This window comes from Fukomys damarensis, unplaced genomic scaffold (assembly GCF_012274545.1).
Source record: "Fukomys damarensis isolate Sample0158 unplaced genomic scaffold, DMR_v1.0_HiC HiC_scaffold_16, whole genome shotgun sequence".
Taxonomy (NCBI): Eukaryota; Metazoa; Chordata; class Mammalia; order Rodentia; family Bathyergidae; genus Fukomys; species Fukomys damarensis.
In genome coordinates, this window is record NW_022900928.1 from 58,630,530 (window position 1) to 58,652,445 (window position 21,916).

At 39.7% G+C, this 21,916-nt stretch overlaps 1 non-coding gene and 1 pseudogene across 1 annotated transcript; one reads left to right on the forward strand and one right to left on the reverse strand.

Moving 5' to 3' along the window:
* Nucleotides 1-4,658: 4,658 nt before the first annotated feature.
* Nucleotides 4,659-5,403, reverse strand: LOC104852899 (annotated as a pseudogene).
* Nucleotides 5,404-21,447: 16,044 nt separating this feature from the next.
* LOC117286412 lies at nt 21,448-21,554 on the forward strand. Its single transcript, XR_004517584.1, has one exon. It is a non-coding gene; the product is annotated as a U6 spliceosomal RNA (small nuclear RNA).
* Nucleotides 21,555-21,916: the final 362 nt, after the last annotated feature.

Here is a 21,916-nt window from a genome sequence, read left to right on the forward strand (position 1 = left end):
ACATGAATGTACTTTTACATTATAGATTAAAAATATGAGTAGTTAGGATTATTATTATTTTACTTTTCCAGTGATGTAGTGTGGAAGATACTAAAATACTTCCCGTACCTTCTTCATGCAGTAACCCCCACGACCTTGCCTTAGACCTTTTACTACTGATTTGCTTGAGCTAAAGCATTGTATCTAAGAAGAGTAACAAACAAAATTCATTGTAATTCTTAGTTTATCAAATGAACAAATCACCAAATAAAACACTGAAATAACTAGATAATGTCAAGTTTTATTTTTCTGTCATGAAAAATGTCAGAAAAAACAAAAACAAGAAGAATTACTAGAGACAACTAGACAGACTAGAGGCAGTACTGAGGTTCGGGGCTGAGAGCTAACTGGTGAGCAGAAAAAAGGAATCTTTATCCTCAAAATCCACAAACTCCACTGGAGTCTCCATGTAGACTTCACACTTGGTTAAGGGAGGGGACAGACAATCGGAAACCTCACTGTAGTTCAGCATGTGTCACAGTGCTTGGCTCAGAAGAGTACTTAAGTGCTTATTGGGGAGATCATCAGAGAGGAGGTGCAGCTGACCTAGGTGTGCAGTGTGGTGGGAATTGGGCAGCTGATGCTGCTCTAGGAGGGACTGATGGAAAGACTGAGCTCATGAGTGCTGGCCAGGACGGAGGTCAGTGTTACAGGGAAGTGCAATGTTCAGTCCCTAAATCCCAGGAGATGTGAGTAGGTGGAGGTGGAGAGACTAAATATCATGAATAGTGGAAAGCATCATCAGCAGGGGCTCTGAGAGGAAGTCTGGACTAGTGGAAAATAAGTGTCTCAGATGAAATGGAAAGTTGTGACATGAGATTTTTTTTATTTTTATGTAACATCCTTAACCCACACCCACTCTTGTCTGGCTTGGTGAAATTTTCTGAATCAGTGTTCAGTTTCCCATGTACAAACTGAGATCAGCAAGGCTTCCTCATTTTGCATAGGGATAATAAAATCTTTGAAGAGTGTGGCTTTGAACTCTTAGTTTGTGCTTATTTTCTTTTTTCAACCCAATTAACTAAATCCACATAAAAGCAAATGGTTGTAGTAAACTCTAGCCCTTCACATAGGGTCTTCAGTGAGACTCTGGGGCTACTACTTGGAACAACTGGAAGAGATGGGGATTGCACTGGGATATGACCATAACTAGGCATGAAGTATATTAATTTACCAGGATCCCACACAGTTCAGCAGTTGCTCAGTTTCATTAAGCTGATAATATGGGCAGGAATTTAATGGGTATTGGACATCTACCCCACCTTTAACTTCCGAACATTGGATGTGAGTACAAGGGGGCTGACCAGGGTGAGCCTTGATTGACCCAAGACATTTGGTGTAATTTCATCTGATTGCCTACAGAAATTAACTCATGAGTGAGCAGGTGATTCAGACAAACTTTGGCTCAGGGGTTGAGGGATTAGAAACTGTCTTCTGGATGGGGTGTGGGGTGTGGATATTTTGCTGGACGCTGCTGCATCTTTTACTCTGATGATGGAAGCCATCTAAAGGTGCGGCCAATACTTGAAGAATCAACCAATGCTTGAAAGAATTGAGAAAAATTGGAGTGAGAATCTGATCAAGTCACATCTAAAGTCTGCCTTAACTTTGACATTTACAGTTATATGAGCCAATACTTTTCACCTACTGTTTAAGCTATTTTATTTTGCTTTTCCCCTTTACTTATCCCAGAAAACTAATTATCTTGAATTTTCCCTTGCTTATGTTATATTAAGCAAATATGGTAGAATATATCCCTATATATCCCTCCTATCAATTTTTTGTGCATTTATACTATATTATAAATTGTATCCAGAGTGTATTTCAGGAATTATAATCCAATGTCCTCCTTCCACATTTTAGTGCAAATCTACAGTCTAGCTTTCTCGCTGCACAAATTATAGCTAGTACTGTTTATAACTATAAATGAGTTTATTGCTCATAATCCCAACTGTACCTACCCCTTCCATAGGATTTGTAGCATATTAAAGATACTTCCTGGGTTTACCCAGAGTTCTCTTATAAGAAAGTTAAAATCTCAAAAAAACTCTCATGCAAAAAGGATGGGTCTGTCATCAGATAGTATTTTTGTTTTTTAATCACAAAGAAAACTCTTACAGCTGGACCAGATAATCAGTTTTTCTGGAAAATTAAAGCATCAAGCTATCTTGAAAACTCCATTTCTTTTTAGGATCAAACTTTTGATGAGATAAATTTGGAGAAGCCCAGTCATAGCAGAGATTAAACTAACTTGGCTTCATGACTCAGTAATTGGGTGTGAGGAGGAGGTCAGAGGATTACACGTTTAGAGGATTCAGTTCTGTTAGGTTCCTTTTATCTTCATAAACACATGGATCAGTTAGAGAGAATTCAAATTTTCTTATTTTTGCTTTTAAAGAAAATTTGCTATTTGAAAGTTACCAGCTGCCTCTCTGAGTTAGTAGAGATTAAGTCACTTGTGAAGAGCCACTAAATGCTCTCTTTAAATTGCATATAAATTACAGGAGGTAAAAGGGCAAAAATTTAGCTTGACTAAGGCTGCCCCTGAAAGAGTATTGGGATGAGTAGGCAAGGGCCAAGGAATTCTCTGGGAAGAAATGATTAAAAAATTGACCCTTCCCATTTTTCATATGTGACATCTTTATTGAGACATAATTCACATATGAAATGAGTACTTCTTTCTCGTTTTCTTTTATTTAGAGATAGGAACTTGTTATGTTGCCCAGGCTGGCCCCAAATTTCTGAATTCAAGCAATCCTCTTGCTAATTTGGCTAATAAGTACTTTTAAAATGAAAAATTAAATTATCTTTTTTTTATAGTCATGGACCTGTGCAACTATCCATACTATCTAACTTAAAGTATTTTCAGTACCCCACAAATAACCTCCACATCCATCAGCAGCAGTAACTTTACTACTCTCACACTAGCACCAGGAAACCAGTGGTCTATATTCTGTCTCTATAGACTTGCCTATTCTAGACATTTCTTATAAATGCAGTCTACAGTATATGACCTTCATTCACTTGTTTCTTTTACTTAGTATTTTTTTTTTTTTTTTTTTTTTTTTTTTTTTTTTTTTTGGTACCGGGGATTGAACTTGGGTCCTTGAGCTTGCAAGGCAGGCCACCAAAGCGCTGAGCTAAATCCCCGGCCCTACTTAGTATTTTTTTTAGGTTCATTCATGTTGTAACATGTATTAGTACTTCATTCTTTTTTTAATCATCTCTTTGCTTTATTCATAATTATATCAACTATGAATACCCTAAGTATGAATACTTTTTTTGCTTATTTTAAAAATTGTGGTAAACTGTACATAAAATACATTTACCAAATATTTTTTTGGTCGGGGATTGAACTTGGGTCCTTGAGCTTGCAAGGCAGGCCACCAAAGCGCTGAGCTAAATCCCCGGCCCTACTTAGTATTTTTTTTAGGTTCATTCATGTTGTAACATGTATTAGTACTTCATTCTTTTTTTAATCATCTCTTTGCTTTATTCATAATTATATCAACTATGAATACCCTAAGTATGAATACTTTTTTTGCTTATTTTAAAAATTGTGGTAAACTGTACATAAAATACATTTACCAAATTTAAATCATGTTAAGTGTATATTTCAGTGACATTAAAATATGTTCACACTGTTTTGCAACCATTTCCACTATCCTTCTCCAAACTTTTCATCACCTTATTTTGAAACTAACGACTTTCCATTCTCCTTTTCCCCAGACCCTAGTAACCATCTTTTAAATTACTTAATATAAATGGAATGATACAACCTTTGTTCTTTTGTGTTTGGCTTATTTAACTAGCATGATGTCTTAAAGTTTCATTCACATTGCAGCATGTAACAGAATTCTATTGTTTATATCTACTTATCCATTGATGGACATTTGGATTGCTTTCTTTTTTTGGCTATTGTGAATAATGCTGCTGTGCCAAGAACATTGGTAACTGTTTGAGTACCTGTTTTCAATTATTTTAGGCATGTATCTAGGAATGAAATTTCTGGCTTATATGGCAATTCTGTGCTTTATTTTTTGAGAGCCATCAAACTGTTTTCCAAAGCTGCTGTACCATTTCACAATCCCATTAGGGATGTGCCATAGTTCCAGTTTTTCCACATTCTCACCAACACTTAAATTTTTTTGGAATCAAAATTAGAGCCCAGTGCTTGCTAGGACTGAGCTACATTCCCAGTCCCTGTTACTTTTTGGGCTTGTTGTTGTTTTTTAATAATAGCTATCCTACTGGGTGTGAAGTGATATGTCATTGCAGTTTTAATCTATATTTCTATAATGATTAGTGATGCTGAGCAACTTTTCAGGTGCTTACTGATCATTTGTTTATGTCCTTTGGAGAAATTTTTGCTCAAGTTCTTTGACCATTTTTGTTTTTTGTTTTTGTTTTTAACATAATCTACATTTACTTGGCAAATAATGTATCATTGTCACACCAAAAATACAATAAGTATTTGTAATAAAAAAGCAAGTAAAACAAGTAATAAAAGCAAGTAAAATAAATGAAAAGCAGTACTCACAATATGTATGTTCAGAATTGCTATTTTGCAAATTATTTTAACTAAGATGAGTTGCAAAAATAAAAACCCAACAGGGACAATTAAACAATATTTGGAATGAAATCATTTGGCCTAATTTTCATAACCACAGATTTCAGAGTCTACCACCAGCCCTGCCAGCCATACCAGACACCATCATCAGTTTCAGCTGTGTGGGGGCCTCTGTAGTAGAGACCATTTAGTTTTGTACCATGACACCTGTTATACCACCAGCCAGCCTGATCTTCCTCTGCACAGTCCCCTTCGTAGTTATCGTTATCTTTGTCGCATGTGCTAAACTTCATTCTTTGATGACTGCCAGTGGCCCACCACTGCATCTTTGGGTAAAAATTCCCTGCAAGGGAGTCTCTAGCAGTTCCAGAATATTCTCCAATATTTAACACATAGGAGTTCTTTTCATCTCCATCTTTGAAACTTTTATATTGTGCACAATGACTATTCTTTTCAAAATCTTCAAGGTCAATTTTTGAAATTAGTCTCCTTGTATAGTCAATAAATGAAGATTTTTATTATCCAGCCAATATTCACCACTTTTCTGGACAAAATTTCCAAAGCCATTTTCCTAGTCATTCCAGCCTCTGTTAAAGTTTTTACTGCCCATCCATTCATCTCTGAATTACCGACCAGCCTCCTCCATCAGACATGTCACAATACACAGAGAATTCTGCCGGGCTCTCCAGAGGTTTGATTTTGTAAAATCCACTGTGCTTATAGCCATCACTGAAAATCTCTGAACAATTTGCACACTGCCTCTTGCTTCCAAGGCCAATTGTACTATTCTCCATTTTGAATAGAGATTTTTTTCTTTGAGTTGTAGGAATTCTTCATATATGCTAATACTAATTTCTTATCAGATATGTAATTTGGACACTTTTTGCCTCCTTGCTTGATAATATCTTTTGGTATACAAAAGTTAAAAAAATTTTGATAAAATTTCATTTGTGTATTTTTTAATTGAATTTATACTTTTTTAAGTATACAGTACAGTTACATTCATCATTGGGATCTTGTACCTTTACATGACAGATCTTGGTTCTCATTTTTTCCCTGTACTCCTGCCCTCCCTTCATACCCTCAACCCTCCCGTATTTACAAAGACTTTGTTTCCCATTTTTCCTTTTCTCATATTTTTTCTTTTCCCTTATTTCCTTTCCCCTACCCTTCCCACTTCCCCTACACCTTTTGCCCTTTTCTTCCTATTTCACATTATCAGTTTCATTTGTGTATTTTAAAAATTGCTTTTGCCTTGGTGTTATTTCCAAGAAAATATTGTCCAAAAAAATGTCGCAAAGATTTCTCCTGTGTTTCATTGAAGAAGTGTTACAATTTTGGCTCTTGCTCTTAGTTCTTTGGTCCATTTTGATCAAATTTTTGTATATGAAGTTAAGTTAGGATCCAACTTCATTCTTTTGCATATGACTATATACTTTTCCCAGTATAATTTATTGAAAATATGTCCTAGTTTCTGTTGGATTGTCTTAGCAATCTTTGTTGAAAATCATTTGACATGTCTGTATGAGTTTCTTTCTGGGCATTGTCTTCCACTGGTCTTTATGACAGTGTCACACTGTTTTTTGTTGTTGTTGTTGTTGTTGTTGTTGTTTTTTTATACTGGGGATCAAACACAGGACCTTGTGCTGTGAGACAGGCAGTGGAACCACTGAGCTAAATCCCTGGCCCACACAGTTTTGATTATTGTAAACTTTCAATAAATTTTGCAACCATAACATTTAAGTAATTCAACTTTATGGTCTTTCAAAGTTGTTTTGACAAGTCAGGATCCCGTGAGGCTCCACATGAATTTTAGGAGAGTTTTCTTTTACTCCAAAAACGTGTTGGAATTTTGATAGAGATTCCTTTGAATTATAGATTGCTTTGGCTGGTATTGACATACAATATTAAATATTCTTATCTACGAACCTGTAGTATCTCCATTTTTAAGAAAATGTTTCACCAATGTTTTGTAGTTTCTAATATAAAAATCTTTCATTTCCTTAGTTAATTCCTAGGATTGCACAAAGTAATTTTCTTTAGTTTTTTTCAGATTGTTCATTGCTAGTAAATAGAAATGTAACTGATTTTTGCTTGTTGATATTTTAACATGCAACTTTGCTGAATCCATGAGTTACTGTTATATGTGTTTGTGTGTAATATCTAGACTTTTCTACATACAAAATTATATCATCTGAGAGTACAGATTTTTTTTTTTTTTTGCTGTACCGGGAATAGAATTCAGGACCTTGTGCTTTCAAGGCAGACACTGCACCACTGATCTAAATCCCTGTCCCCTTTTCTTTTTCAATTTGGTTACCAGTTTTTGGGTTTTAAACACAGGACCTCACACATATGAGGCAAGCACTCTACCACTGAGTCCTATTTCTTTCTTTTTCATGCCTTTTATCTTGTTTTTCTGAGACAGGGTCTTGTTATGTAGCTCTGGTTGACCTTGAACTCTCAGTGATCTTCCCACCTCAGTTGCCCAAGTGCTGGGATTACAGATGTGTGCCATAACACATGGCTTTATTGTATACTTATTAAATTAAGAACTTTCACTACAATGTTTAATAGAAGTGGTAAAAATAGGAATCTTGATCTTATTCCTGATCAGAGAGGAAAAGATTTTGGTCTTAGCATTGAATATAATGTAAACTGTGTATTATTCATATACTGTTTAACCTTTATCATGTTGAAGGGGTGTAGTTCTAGTTTATTCAGTATTTGTAAAATAGTGTAAGGATATTGAATTGTGTCAAATGCTTTTGCTGTGACAACTGGGATAATCATTTGGGTTTTTCCCCCCCTTCATTTTGTTGGTGTGGTGTAATTGATTTATTTTTATATGCTATAACCATCCTTGCATTCCAGGAATACATCATACTTGGTCATGGCAAATAGTATTTTAATATGCTAATGAGTATATGTTTAAAAGTATTTTGCATCAATATTCATAAGTTGTATTGGTCTGTACATCTTTGTCTGGCTTTGGTGGCCTCATAGAATGAGTTTAGAAATGTTCTGTCTTCAATATTTTGGAAACATTTGAAAAAGATTTTGGATATTATTTTTAAAATATTTTATTGCCATCATCAGTTAAGTCATCTTACTACTTTTAGATCTAGACCTTCTATTTCTTCATAAGTTAGAGTAGGCAATTTTTGAATTTTTATCTATTTCATCTAATTTACCCACTTTTGCAGTGTATAATTATTCATAGTACTCTCTTTTCCTTTGTAGAAAATTCTATAGAACCAGTAGTAAATACTGCTTCCATTTTCATTTCGGATTTAATATTTTGAGATTTTGAGTCTTCTCTTTTTCTTCACAGTCAATGTAGCTTAAGTTTTGTCAATTTTGTTAATCTTTTCTTTCTTTCCTCATTGAGTTTATTGGTACTTTTAGGTATACAGTACAGTTACGTTCATTATTGGGATATTGTACCTCTACATGACAGGTCTTGATTCTCATTTTTTCCCTTGTCCCTGCCCTCCCTTCACCCTCTCCTCCCCTCCCTGTTTACAAACACTTCATTTCCATTTTTTCATTTTCTCATATTTTTTTCTTTTCCTTTATTAGCTTTCCTTTATGCTTCCCACCTTCCCTATACCTTTAGCCCCTTTCTTCCTATTGATCTTTTCTTTTAAAAGAGGTTTAGTCTTGAGGTCAGAGTGCCACCTACAGAAGCAGAAATTACAATAATCATGACTGTGAAGACTATTTATGGAGTCTTTTGCCTGGAACTATGCTCTAGACATATGGGCATTAATTCATATAATCCTTACAAATAAAACTGTCTGAAGTGGATGTTATAGCTCTCATTTCTCCCTTGAAAAAACTGAGGCTCAAGAAGGGCATGTAGCCTGCTCATAGCTATACAGCTAGCAAGACAGAGCAAGGACTTGAAAAAGACTTCTTGACTTCGGTTCCTAGCCTCTTGTAGTAGGGAGGTGCAACTAACAGATTTTCCTTTTGTCACAGCTGTACTCAGAACCAGTCTTATGTATCACTGCCATAGGCACTTTGTGCTAAAGTTGGAAGCACAGAAATCTTGATTATTCCCTCAGTGTGGGAGATGCATGGGATTTGGAACCAGATTTGGGGCCACAAGGTGGCACATGCGCACACACACGCACGTTCAGGTCATGCTCTGACAAATCACAGGTTGGGCAGTTCCTCCCAGCATGAGACTGTCTGGAAGAGGCTACAGTGCAAAAGCCACCATCCAGAAGGAGAGCAGGGCAAGGGAACTCCCAGGGAAAGGGGGGGGTCCTGAGATGGCACTCAGCAGAGCAGTGGGGAATATTTGAGACAGAATTCAGAAGGGCATCAGGGGCTTGACGTCTTTATAGCCACAGGATCTATCTTATCCATGACTAGTAAACTTTGAGTGAAGTTTCCTGAAGTATGCAAAGCAGGCAGGCTCTAAATGACTAAAAGTCTGCTTATTTGTATTATGTTTAAAACAACTGATTTGTAAGAAATTGAGTTTGGCGCCAGTGCACTTTTAAACTAATGGACCTCAGCCTTCTGTGAAGAAGAAAAGAGTCGGGAGGCCAGTATACAGAAGCTGTCTTTGGCTCCTTTATAGTCCTCTGAGGGAACTTCCAATTCCTAGAAGAGTAGTGGGCCAACCTGTTAAGGCTGCAGAAGCTCATTTATCACTGAATCAGTCTTGTCATCCAGAGATCCTTAGGAAAATATCACTAAACGTGTAGATGTTACAAAATCCTGAATAGAAATGCCAAGAAATTTAAGCAATGACTTTTGGTCAGATCCCAGAAGAGTAAATAAACAAGTAATAACATTGCATTTGCTTAATGATACTTTACAACTAGCCAACATTTTATCTATGCATGTGCAAGGGAACTGATAATAATCATAGTGACTAATACCCTTATTCTACACACTAAGCTTTTTAGTGTGGGATCTGTGGATTAGGGCCAGCCTATGATCATTTGGTAATGGTTTATGGTAATAAGTACACACGTTTAAGATAAGCATTTTATAGCAATTTGACCTTACTGCGACCTCTAAACACTGGAATAACTATTCTAGTGCTTTATTTTCATTGTCCTTACAAAAATATTAGTTCAAGTTTGAAAAGCAAAAAACAATAAATAAAACTTGGTCCTTTAGTTTACATAGGTTAAGAGGTAAAATAATATTTCCATTTTATGGGTGAGGAAACAGAAGCTCAGATAATTTGATTATTTACTGTAGGTTGCACAGCTAACAAGTTAAATATTAAGATTTGGAATTAGTATCTGACTTCACTTTCTAGTGTCAGGGACAATGCTGTGAGCCATAGGTTTTGTGTCTCAGCCCCTCCACAGACATTTGGCCCCTGATAGTGGCTATTGCGGCTTTTAGCAGAGTCTAGAACCCACTGTGGAACTTGAGGTGGCCTATCATTGGGCAGGAGGTAGCAGGGGTGGCTGCCTGATGGGGTTTGGTACTAAGGTAGAAACCTGAAGCCTAAGTATTTGTGTAAATAATCACTTGTGGCCAGAAAGGCAGGGGTTCTAGCCATAGAAAGAAGAGCATCTGCGCACAGTGCTAATTATCATAGCTTCACAGCTGTGATCAGTTCATGTTCTCTCACTCAGGCCTTGTCTCCAGGGACTAATGTGAAGAGGTGTAAAAATAAGTTCTGTTTCCAGCCAGATTAATTATAGGCCCTGCTGAGGCCTGAGCACTGGCTGTCTAGGCTGCAAGATTGATTGGCTCAGGCCTCAGGTTCAGCTGCAGGAAGCCACACTGACTGTCCCAGAGCTGCTTAAGGGGAGACAACTGAAGCCAGAGAGAAAGCCCAGCCCTGCCCATTGCCCAGCTTGGGGTCACACTTCACCCTCTTCTTGATGCCCTCTGTCCCTCCCTCCCTTTCCTACATATGCAGCTCAGAGATGTGCTGGGAAGACTGGAATGAGACAATGTCTATAAAATGCCTAGGGTAGGATGCAGGACGCAGGGGCTGCTCAACAAAAGTTAGTTGTGATAGTAGTGTTATTACTATTCTTTATTGTTATTATCTTTATCTTTACACATCTGTTCATATTAAACCCTGATTTCTTTGAGAGACAGGACATTTCATATTTTCTTTCCTCTTTGGGACTTCCCACTGTGCTAGGCACATGATAGGTGCTCTGTAAATGCTCCTGGAATGAACCAACTAGTTAATTAAATTGACTCCTCCTAGCAGTTGCTTCCTCATTGATAAGCCATTTCACTTGTCACTCATGCCATTCATAGTAATATCCTTCTTCTGTAAATGAGTCATTAATTCCCAGGTGGGCTTACTCTATTGTTCAGAGGTCTAAGCCTCTGTGAAGCAGGATGTCTTTCAGTTCAGTGAAATCCATCCCTATTTTGTCTATTCATCCTCACACTTTAATTAAATCAGTAATTAATTAGAACCTGTTTGGATCAGGAAGTGAGTTAGAGTCTGGAGCTACAGCTAAGAAGGACATAATCTCCATCTTCCTTTAGACTGGAGTGGGCACACAGGAGCAACCCGAGCCCTGAGAGATTGGGGCAGAGGTCCAAGGACAGAGGGCTCTGTTGAGCACATACACCACTGGATGATCTGGAGAAGGTAAAGGAAAAGGGGGAGAAAGTATATTAGTTACTTTTCTCACTGAGACCAAATACCCAGTACCCACAAGTTCAAGGAGGAAGAGCCTATTTCAGCTCACAGTTTGTAGAGGCTTCAGTCTATAGTTGGTGAGCTCTCCAAATCAGGGTGGCACAGCAGAGGGGCCTGGAAAAATAGAAACAGGCCATGTGTGGCAAGCAGAAGGCAGCATACAGCCAGCAGCAAGCCTGCCTTTCCATTTCATTCCATCCGGGCTACAAGCCTTTTTTGTGGGTGGTGCCACCCACACCCAGGATGGGGCTTGCAATCTTCAGTAAATCCATCATTTGCCCACACCCAGAATTAGGGTAATTCCAAACAGTGGACTAATTTAGTAACCCTAGTCCCAGTATCACATGTCCTACATTCAGCTAGCTCCAAGAAGCATCACCTATGAGCACAAAGGAGGCTTTAGGGGGACAGGAAGATACAAACCACACAGGAGGACAGGAGCCAGAAACAAAGGCCTTTGAACTCATGATAAGGCATTTGAACTTTAGGACAATGGGAAAGCCTAGTTTTGTGAGGGCTGAGGAGAGGAGGGTACATAAATATGTGGAGAGGAGTTGAGAGGTTGACTGTGGGGTTTGCTCTGTAGACAGCTCGCTTTTACTGCAAAATGGGGATTTACTGGAGAGCAGAGTCAAGTTTTGTGAAGGCAAAGTTTGGTGGACTGGATTTGCTTACACAAAAAGACTGAAAACCCAGCATCTTTATTTCTATGACTCAAATTATAATGGGGGAATATATATTATATATATTTATATTTTATATATATAATGTTATAATATGTGTGTGTGTGTGTGTGTGTGTGTGTGTGTGTGTAGATGGGGAGGGCTCCTTTTATATGATGGAGTAGAAAACATTCTTGGAGACAGTGACATTGGCTTGCATTTGAAGAAGCAGGAAGGTGGGCAAGAAGTGGCAAGAGTTTGACTAAGTTTTAAAAAGGACACACTGAACAGTGGTGCTTTTGGAGAGTCAAATGTCTGAGCCAGAGGGTGGGCTGGACACAGAAGCCTTGGTAATGAGCAGGCACTGTGTGTCCATGTCTGTGTTGGAGCAGAGCAGAAGTCAGTGTGTGCACCTTCAGTGCATGATTCCCAAGCTGCCAAATGAACTCTAAAGTCAAGAACTGACACCTCTGAGAAACAGCTCAAGAGGTTTGATCACTGTGCCCGGAAATAGCAGAAGGCATGTGTGTTGGCACAGGGGAGGCCAGGATATGCTGATAGCCTCCTATGTGAAGACCATGGATGACATGTTTTTTGTTTCTCCTGACAAGAGGGGATCAATACACTTAAAAAATATAATGTTGGGATGAAGTGTTTTTGCCAAAACAGAAGGTATTGCTAGGACTCGGGTAGGGTGGGGGATTCTTCAAGGGCCTCCCAAGGGAATGTGCAGGAATGTTGAGACTCACTTCACTGCAGGGTTTCCTGTCCCTATTGGTATGGAGTCAATCTGGCAGGAATGGTGACTGCAGAGGCTGACCATGTGCCATAATGAGTCAAAATGTACCAGGTCACCCTGAAAAAATATGACCCCTTCAGAGACTCCAGGAAACAGCATCAGGAGGAAGACAGAGGACTTCAGAAGAAAGGCTTGAGCTAGCCATACATGCAAGATGCTAACAACAGCTAAGAGAGACAAGATACTATCTGCTGGCATTAAGCACAATAGTCAGTAAGTACTGAGCACCAAATGTCTGCCAAGCATCTGCCCCACCTTATTCCTTGCAATAATCTCTTGTGCAAAATACTAGCAATCTCTTCATTTTATATACAAGAAAACTGAGATTTGGATAAGGAAAATAGGTCACTCAATGTTATTAGAATAAATACATTTTGGGATTTTTTTTTTTGTACCAGGGATTGAACTCAGGACCTTGCACTTGCAACTTTTGAGGATTTTTGTAATCATCAGCTCAATCTCCTCTTCCTCACAGCATACTCCTTTTTTCCTTTTGGGGAGTCATCCTAATTTCTGTGAGTAGCTTCAGTGGGAATGTTAGTCTTGATGCCTGCTTTTCCCTAATCTAGCAGACAGACAAATGGTGAAAGTCTGGATAAGCAAACTGTCCTTGGGACTCTAAGAGGAGATGAGTTCATGGGGATGGGGGGAGCGGACTGACTTGGGCAAGATGGTTGTGGAGCCCCTGCTGCACAGATATCAGGGCTTCCTTGACTTCTGCCTGCCTGGTTCACTGGCCACTACTCAGAACCCACATGATACATTTCCTTTGGTGTGAAGTTAGCCAGATTGGTTTTGTCACTTGCAACCATTGAGTAGTCACTGGCACAATCAGCCTGGCAAGCAGAGACAGTAGGACTTCAACCCAAATAGCCCGACCCCTCCACTTGCCCTCCCAATTCAGACCTTTCCAAGGGTTACTGGCTGCCATATCACTGCCTCGGTGCATCATGAACAGAAGGGCTCTGAAGAGCTGAGGAGGCCATGAGAGTAAAGCAATGAGAGCCATTGCATTTCATCTCATCAGTGTGCATTAGGAGCGGAGAGTCCAAGTGTACAATTATGTGGTCACTACTGCAGCTGTATTTATATCTTCCGAGTGAAGCATGGAGGTGGTGACCTTGATTCCATCTCTCAGTGACTGTGACCTGCTCAGTCCGACAGTTCAGCTCCTAGGATGGCCCCTGGAAGCCACAGCCTACCTTTTCCCAGGTCTTGGCTTTGCTTGCCTTCCTTACAGGCTCCTTTGGTTTCCTCGTTCTCTCCCTCCTAAAAGGGCCTGATAGTAGCCACGTGAGTTGTAATGTGGCACTGTGGTTAGCAGTTTCCTTTCTGTCACTGGTCCTGGGAAGAAAGGCCTAGTTCCAAGCTAAGGGAATATGAAGTTTCAGCAAGCAGGTGAGGGAGAGAGGCTGTGGCTGGGGGCTGCAGTTGCACCTGTGTGTGAGCACTGGCTGTGGCTCTGCTAGTGATGGCTTCCTCTAAGCAAGTGTTTGTTCTCGACTTTTGTTGGTTGGTTTCCTCTGATTTACTTAAAGATCATTCTTCCCAATTGGCCAGACTGCTGGTTGAATGAACCATTTGGTTGGTAGATCATTTTCCAATCTAGTATGTTTCTGTTTCCTTTTCCACCTGTTGTTTTTCCATCTGACTCTAAATCGTTTTGTTTTTATTTAGTACACAGCTCTCTGAGCCCACTCTTGGTCACCAGACCTTCTGGAACCATGAATTCAGTTTCCCAGGAAGATAGCAAAGAGGCCCAGAATAGAAGATGGGGCCCCCCTCCCCCTAAAAAGAAAGCCACGAGGGGTGGGGAAAGAATGTGTGATCCTATGAACTCATTCAGCAATGAGGAAGAGATTAGTCTTCAATTACTTTAAACTTGAAAAGGAAAATAAATACTAATAGATGGAGGAAATCAACTCATTAATCTTATGATGCCATTTATTTTCATTTGATGCAGAGCATAACTGATCACATTCTCTTTATTTTATTTTAATTATTATTATTATTTTTTTGTTTTTTTGAGACAAGGTCTTGCTATATACCCAGGCTAGCATTGAATTCTTAGTGATCTTCCTGCCTCAGCCTCCTGAGTGCTGGAATTATAGATGTGCACCACACCTGATTTATTTCATTTTAAATAGGTGATTTGTGTACATACTTCACAAACCAGTAATATAAAAACTTATACCAAGATAAGTGTCCTCTCCAACTTTGTTTCTCATTTTTTATGCCCTGAAAATAATCACAATTTAATGTTTTTTAATGATCTCAATTGTTCAAACCAATATTTTTTGTTCCCCTAGGGTTAGTTTTAACTCAATTTTATCCCACAGAGTAAACAAAGAAACTATTTTCTCACTTAGCTTTTGAGATGATCACTACTTTAGAAATAATTAAAAATATTTTTATCATACATCCTAGAGGCCGTTGCCATCTTTGAAATTCTTATTTCTGGTGTTTAGTCAGAGTCTCCTCCGACTTCAGATTGCCTGATAAATTCAATATGTCAAAATCCCAGAAAGATTTGTTGTGTATCAAATTTGAGTCTCAAGACCCCTGTGGACTGTGATAAATACTATGTGAAGACACACACCCAGTGGCAATCAGATATTGAAGCCCAAGAAGGATATCTGGCCAGTCATGCCCTCTGCCCCTTCAGAGCTCCAACTTGTCAATTGACTGTGTTCTTATAGAGCAAGGTAGAAAAACAGCAGTGGAGGGGTGCTCCTTGGATATCCCGTCAACCCAAGTCAACAACCACATGTCAGCCAAGTGCTGGGCCAGGCCCTGAGAAAGGAAGAATAAAATTATAAGGTAGTTCTAAAGCTAACTGTTTTGGTTTGGGTTGGCATGGGGAAGAGGAGAAGAAAGAGAATATGCTAGAACAAGAGCAATAGGAGGAATAGTCTTTAGTTCTGGCCACACATTAGAATCATCTGTAGGAGTTTTTAGAAACTGTTGGTCTCTGAACCTCACATACTAGAGATTAGTTGACCTGGAGTGGAGCCCAGGTATGACTAGGCTTTAAAGTCACCTCTAGGCGATTCTACTGTGTATCCTGGCGATGACTAAGATTTTCAGAGTCCAAAATATTTACCTTGAATTACACTGAGATACAAAAACATGGAATTATAGTGGGTATAGTGTGGTTGCATATTACAGTCATCAGTTTACTCTCAGGGAGTAACCTGAACAATAAAAATGGTTCTCCTCTGAGGCATCTGGATAAAGTCATCTGCTGTCTATTTGAATTTGACTACATAAGCTATTACTAAAACAAGCAGTGCAGATCTCAGTCCCCTGATAGTTTGGCCAGCATCATTTGGATGGTCCCTACAATCATAGCTTGGCATCTTGCCATTCTCTTTTGATTCCCTCTCTGTTCTTCCCTGGAAAGTGATCATTACCTTCTCTTTCCACCTCAGAACAAACCGTCCAGAGCTCTCAGCTGCCTAGAGAGGACACTGCTTCCTAAATTAGTCCCTAAATCATGTTATGCTTGGAGAACCATAATATATGTCTGAGGAGATAAAGTATGTAACTTTTTAAAAATCTTATTGAGTTTATTGGTACTTTTAAAGTATACAGAACAGCTACATTTATGAATGGGATCTTGTACCTTTACATGACAGATCTTGGTTCTCATTTTGTCCCCATAGCCCTGCCTTCCCTTCACCCCCTCCAACCTCCCCTATGTAACTTTTAAAATCTAGTGTTTACTAACTTTAAATGACCATAGAACACTTTTTACATTTATGGGAGTGACTGCATGTTTATTGTTGATTTAAGCAACTATATTTTGGAGTAATCTATTATTTGGCAGTAGGTAACTAATACATGGGATGTACAGGGTTAGCTTTGGGGCTCAGTTTCCTTACCTGCAAACCGGCATTACAGTACCTTCTTCATTAAGGTTATTGTATCAGTTTTTAAAGTTTGTGGTGCAGAATGGTAACTATTTTATTAACACTTCCCTATTCTAACCATTCTTTTTATTTTCCATCCTTTTAAGACTTTATAGTAACTATCTGTCCACTATTTGTGCAAATATCTGTTCCAACTAAATGGAAGCTGTTTTTCATTTCTCTTGTCTCATCTGACAACACCTAGAAAATAGTATTCCAGAATCAAAGTATAAGAAATAGATGGGCTCATTAAAAGCTAATGTCATTTTTTTCTGTGAAGTGTCTCCAGTGTGAATCTTACTGTTTGGCTTCTGTATTCACTGCACAGTTAAGTGTAGGGCTTGTCCGCTCACAAATGCCCATGACTCAGAGCCATGGGACACTATGGTTCTTACTTGCGGATCACATCTTGCTAGGTAAGGGTAGGTTGAGATCTCAGGAGACAGTGAGAACCTAGTACTTCTCGTGCCTTACTACTCACATACTGGGGTTTCTACTTTCTAAAAAACTCTTCGAGGTGCCCCGCTTTTTTTTTTCTGTCTCCAAAACTGCTACATCAGGGGTTGTAGTCAGAGTTTGCAAAGAAATAGATTTACTACAGGACATGCAATTTATAGGATTATTTTATAATATTCACCCCAAAAGTCAAATGCAGAGGAGTGAAAAAGATCTAACCATGCACCAGAGACCCAAAGAATCCAGCCAAGGGCCTGGATCCCACAGTAATGTTCCACACAAGTACATCTGAAGGCCTGGAGTCAAGGCAAAGTCCTCCTTGAATCCAGCCAGAGGCCTAGAGCCCACAGAAATGTCTCAAGCTTGTCTGTATCAAGGATCTGCACTGGGATGGCCCAAAGGCCATTGGTGAAAGCCAGAAATCCTGTACCGGTGGTGTGAAGGATTTGTGCCTTCTACTGAGGGATCTCCACTGGACCCAGAAAACAATGCTCACAGCAAAGATCAGAGCTTCCCCAATGAGAACAGCAGCCATTGACAGTGAGGACCTGAGTTCCTCCAACAATGAGAGAACAGCCAAGTTCAAATCAGGAAAACCAGACATAGCAAGAGAGTCAATAGCCATTGATCTTCCTCTCCAGTTCTCTTTTTATGCTGTTGGCAGCAATCTGCAGGTGGGTCTTCCATGCCCAGAACCATGATGACTGGATTTAGCTGGATATTCCAAGTTGACCATTGTTTAATCCACCACACCAGGTGAGGCTATCATAATTTCTTATCTGAATTATCACACTAGCTTCCTATTTGAAACTAGGATTACCACCCCCAACCATGCCCTGATACTGCCGTTAGAAAAATCTTCCTAAAATTTAAATTTGATTATATCACTTCTCTGCTCACACTTTTAAAAATGATTTACAAGAACCTGGAAGATCTCATTTCTGTTTACCATTCCAATTCTACCTTCCCACAACACCTACTTGTGGTTTCTGAACACAATAATCTCTTTCTAGTCTCTTGAGTTTTGCACATAGTTTAATTCTTTGCTTCAGATCGTGTAACATCTGAAACACCACCAAAACACCACCACCATAAAAAAAAGTTCCACAGCTTTCTTGCCTCAGATTGACTGTTGCTGCATAAAATTGCACTGTTCTTTACTGAGAATATCCAAAAGCTTAATGAGTTTTCCCACTTCTTAGATTGAAGATTGGCATAGGTTAAGTGGGGGTTGGAAAGTTACATTTGAGCTTGTTTTTAGTCATTAAAGACCATATTGTCCATGTGGTTCTTCAAACCATTCCGATTACAGTGGCATCTCGGTTCATGATTTAATTATTTCCTTGATTCTGGTCACAAGCAGAATTGGATGAGAATTGAATCAAATTCATGGTTAGGTTCAATGTTGACCTTATGGAGAAATTTGGTTTGGTTCTTGTCCAGTTTGGTTTGTAAGCAGAATCGTGGGAAGAATTAAGTTCATGAACTGAGATTCCACTGTAATTGGGGTCATTGAGCAAGGGCAGTTAGAAGTGAGAGGAAGACTGGGTTAGCATTCTCTAGTCCAGGAGTCAGCCCAAGGACCACCATCCCAGCCTGGACCCTTTTCTCCACTGAAGACCCAATAGCCAGTTATCAGCTAGGCATCTCACTTGCACCTCAAACTTCAGATGTCTATAATCAGACTCACTGTGGGCTTTCCCAAGTCTTCTCCACCACTGATATTTCCTAACCCTAAGAATTAATAGACATTGACCACCTAGTCCCTGAGCCAAAAACTTGGATGCTCCCCTGTGTTCACCACTGAACCTCAGACACCATGATTTGCTGTATCCTGTATGCCCCGCACATTAAATGTCTATTCTTGGTCAGACTTTTCCACTTTGTCCACACTGCTCCTGCCTTGATTTTGATGTATCTCTTCTTGTCACCTACACCATGCAAGTTTCCTAGGAATTTCTCTGCTTTCAGTTGTATCTTTTACCACACGCTTCTGTAATGATCCCTCAGTGATTCCTTTAGTTTGTAAGACAAGACACAGATCCTCACCACGGAGCAGGAATCTCAGTGATGGGTTTTACTTTCCTCTGCAGGCTCACCTTTGATTTGCTCTACACTTAACCCCACAATCTGGACATGTGAGGCCCACACTATTGTATGGCTTCTGCATGAGCCTGTGAGGGCCCCAAATGCCGTTGTCACACTGCTCTCTCTGCCTGGGAAGTTCTTTCTTTCTGGCTATCCCACTGTCCCACAAACACTCACTCAAAAGCACCTTAAATTCTTAAGACTAAATTTAAACACTTGCAGAAGCCTTTCCTGACCACACCTTGTGTTCCCCTTTCAGCACTGCTTGGTTGACTTTGGGGTTAGGAGCGCGGGGGAGGGGTCTTGAGCCTGTTGCAATGTTAAGAAAAAATCTGCTCAATGGAAGGGAATCTGGTCTAGGATTAATTCTACTTTGAATTTGTCACTAACACTTTGGCTCTTTTTGACTTACAGAGAACCATATTGAAACAGAAAGAGAATGAGTTTGCTGGCTGGAAATCACCTGAGGGACAGTGAAAGATGGCAGATATGGTCTCTAGCCCTTTGAACCTTCTGAAAATTTCTCCTTGGTGCTTCTTGATTTAGTGTTTGTGGCAATTTCAATGCAAATAGGAAGTTAATGTGTGTGGTGGAGGAAGGAAAGGGAATAGAGAGACACTCGAGCATAAGCAGCAGGAGAGGAAGGGAGTCCCACAGAGGGGCAGGAAGGGCCGATACTGAGTGAGAACAGGAAGGGTCACCCTGGGTAAAAGCTCCACTCCATGTCAAAGGGGTTCATACTTCCTTGCGCTCTCAATCCAGAGATCTAATTCTAGATTGTATGGGAAAAGCAGAGGACTGAAGGTAAGGATTGAGTGGGGTGCACCCACCCTTCCTGCCCTTAGCCTGCTACCCAGATGTGGCAAACCCAGAGATTGATTTGCATACCACAGACACCTTTATCTTTCTTGCAAATATGAAGCATAAAATAATGAACTCTGTATGTCATGCAATCCTGCTGCTGGCTGGGAGGGAATCCTGCATGCTGGGAGCCCGTGTGTGGCTCATTTGGTCCTAGGGATCCAGGCTATAAGGTGGGGGTGAGAGGTGGGTGCTTTCCCAAATACCTCATGGTCACTTAACCAATTCAGAATGGACTTAACTTATCCTGAAGAGCTGCACACAATTGTAAACATGCATTCTGGCAAAGACAGATGGAGAAATTCTTGGTACAACTCCAGTGGAAAGGCCATTGCTGTGGAAATGACAGAGGCTGGTCTGTTAGAGCCTGTGAATTTAGATAGGGGATAAAGCAGGTAGGGAGCTGCCCCAGTAGTGTTGAGGATCTGGACAAAAAGGCAGGAGAGTTTTATAAATAAATCAAATCATTTCACCTAAAGCCACTGCAACTCTTTTTCCAGCGAGAAATACAACTCAGAGAGGTGAAATGTCAACAACTAACAGATGGCTTAATACTATGCTCAGGTAGATAGATGATAAATGTTTTTTTCCACAGTGTGTGGTGTTGGGGACAGAGGTGTGTTCTTGCTGCCACTCATTAACACATTTCCTGGAAGCCTGTTTCATATAGCTAGAGCTGTCATTATGGTTTTGCAATTATTCTTACAAAATGTGAATTACTTATATAATATACCTAGTACAGTTTCTGGCAGTCTGTTTGTAGGGTAAGTTTGCAACTAACTTTTGTTGACTTCCCTTCCTCCTATTAATGATAAGATCTTGTCGGCCAGCTAACGAAGGGAGAGAGATGCCACCAGACCAGGTCTTCAAGGTCCCTGGGCTGTTTTGTTCAGTACCCTCTGTACTCATTGCTCTCGGTAAGTCCCTGGGCATGCTCCCTGGTGGAGCCCCATCGTGTCCTACTTGGCTGTGATCTTTGGGGCTTCTGACTTATCCTCAGAGTTCTGGCTAGGCCTCCCCCATATCCTTATCTGCTTTTGAAGACTCGGACATTTTTATTTACCACCTTCTCTAACTCTTACCTTCCCCTGGATTTGCAATGTCTCAATTTCAATTGAACCAGAAAGTCCTCCAGTAGCAGCTTGCCTTTTCCAATCCAACTTCATTTCTGAATTTGAGAGAAAGTTTTTTAGTGGTGAAGAGAAAGACTTTGGAACATTCAAGTTGAATTCTAATTCTGGCTCAGTTACAGCTATCTGATTCTGGGCAAGGCATTTAACTTCTCTGGAATTCAGTTTCTTCAACTGTAAAGCCAGAATAACAACAAATTCACAGTGATATTATGAAGATTTAATTAGGATCTAACTTTGAAAAAGATTTAATAAATAGTAGCTATAAAACATATGTCTATAGCACTCACTTCAGCAGCACATATACTAAAATTAGAACGATACAGAGAAGATTAGCATGGCCCCTGTGCAAGGATGATATGCAAATTTGCAAAGCATTCCACAGTTTAAGATCTTTCTTTTTCTCTATGCACATGCATAATACTCATATATACACAATACTTATCTTTATTCTGGGGTCATGGAAGAGAAGCTCATACTCAAGAAAATGTATTCTGTTGGGATCTAGTTTCTGATGTTGCACTGTCTCTAGCTGAATGACCCTGGAGAAACCACCTCACATGGCTGGTTATCTGGACACTTCTATGAGGTCGGAACTTGAAACAGTCACTTGCTAGAGACAAAGGCAAAACTGTGCTGGAGGACACAGGAAGCTGGAAGCAAGGGGTGGGGCATGTGAGAATGAGCTGTGGCACCATTAGAGAAAACAGTGTGCAGTTTAGTAAACAACAACAACAACAAACAATCAAGC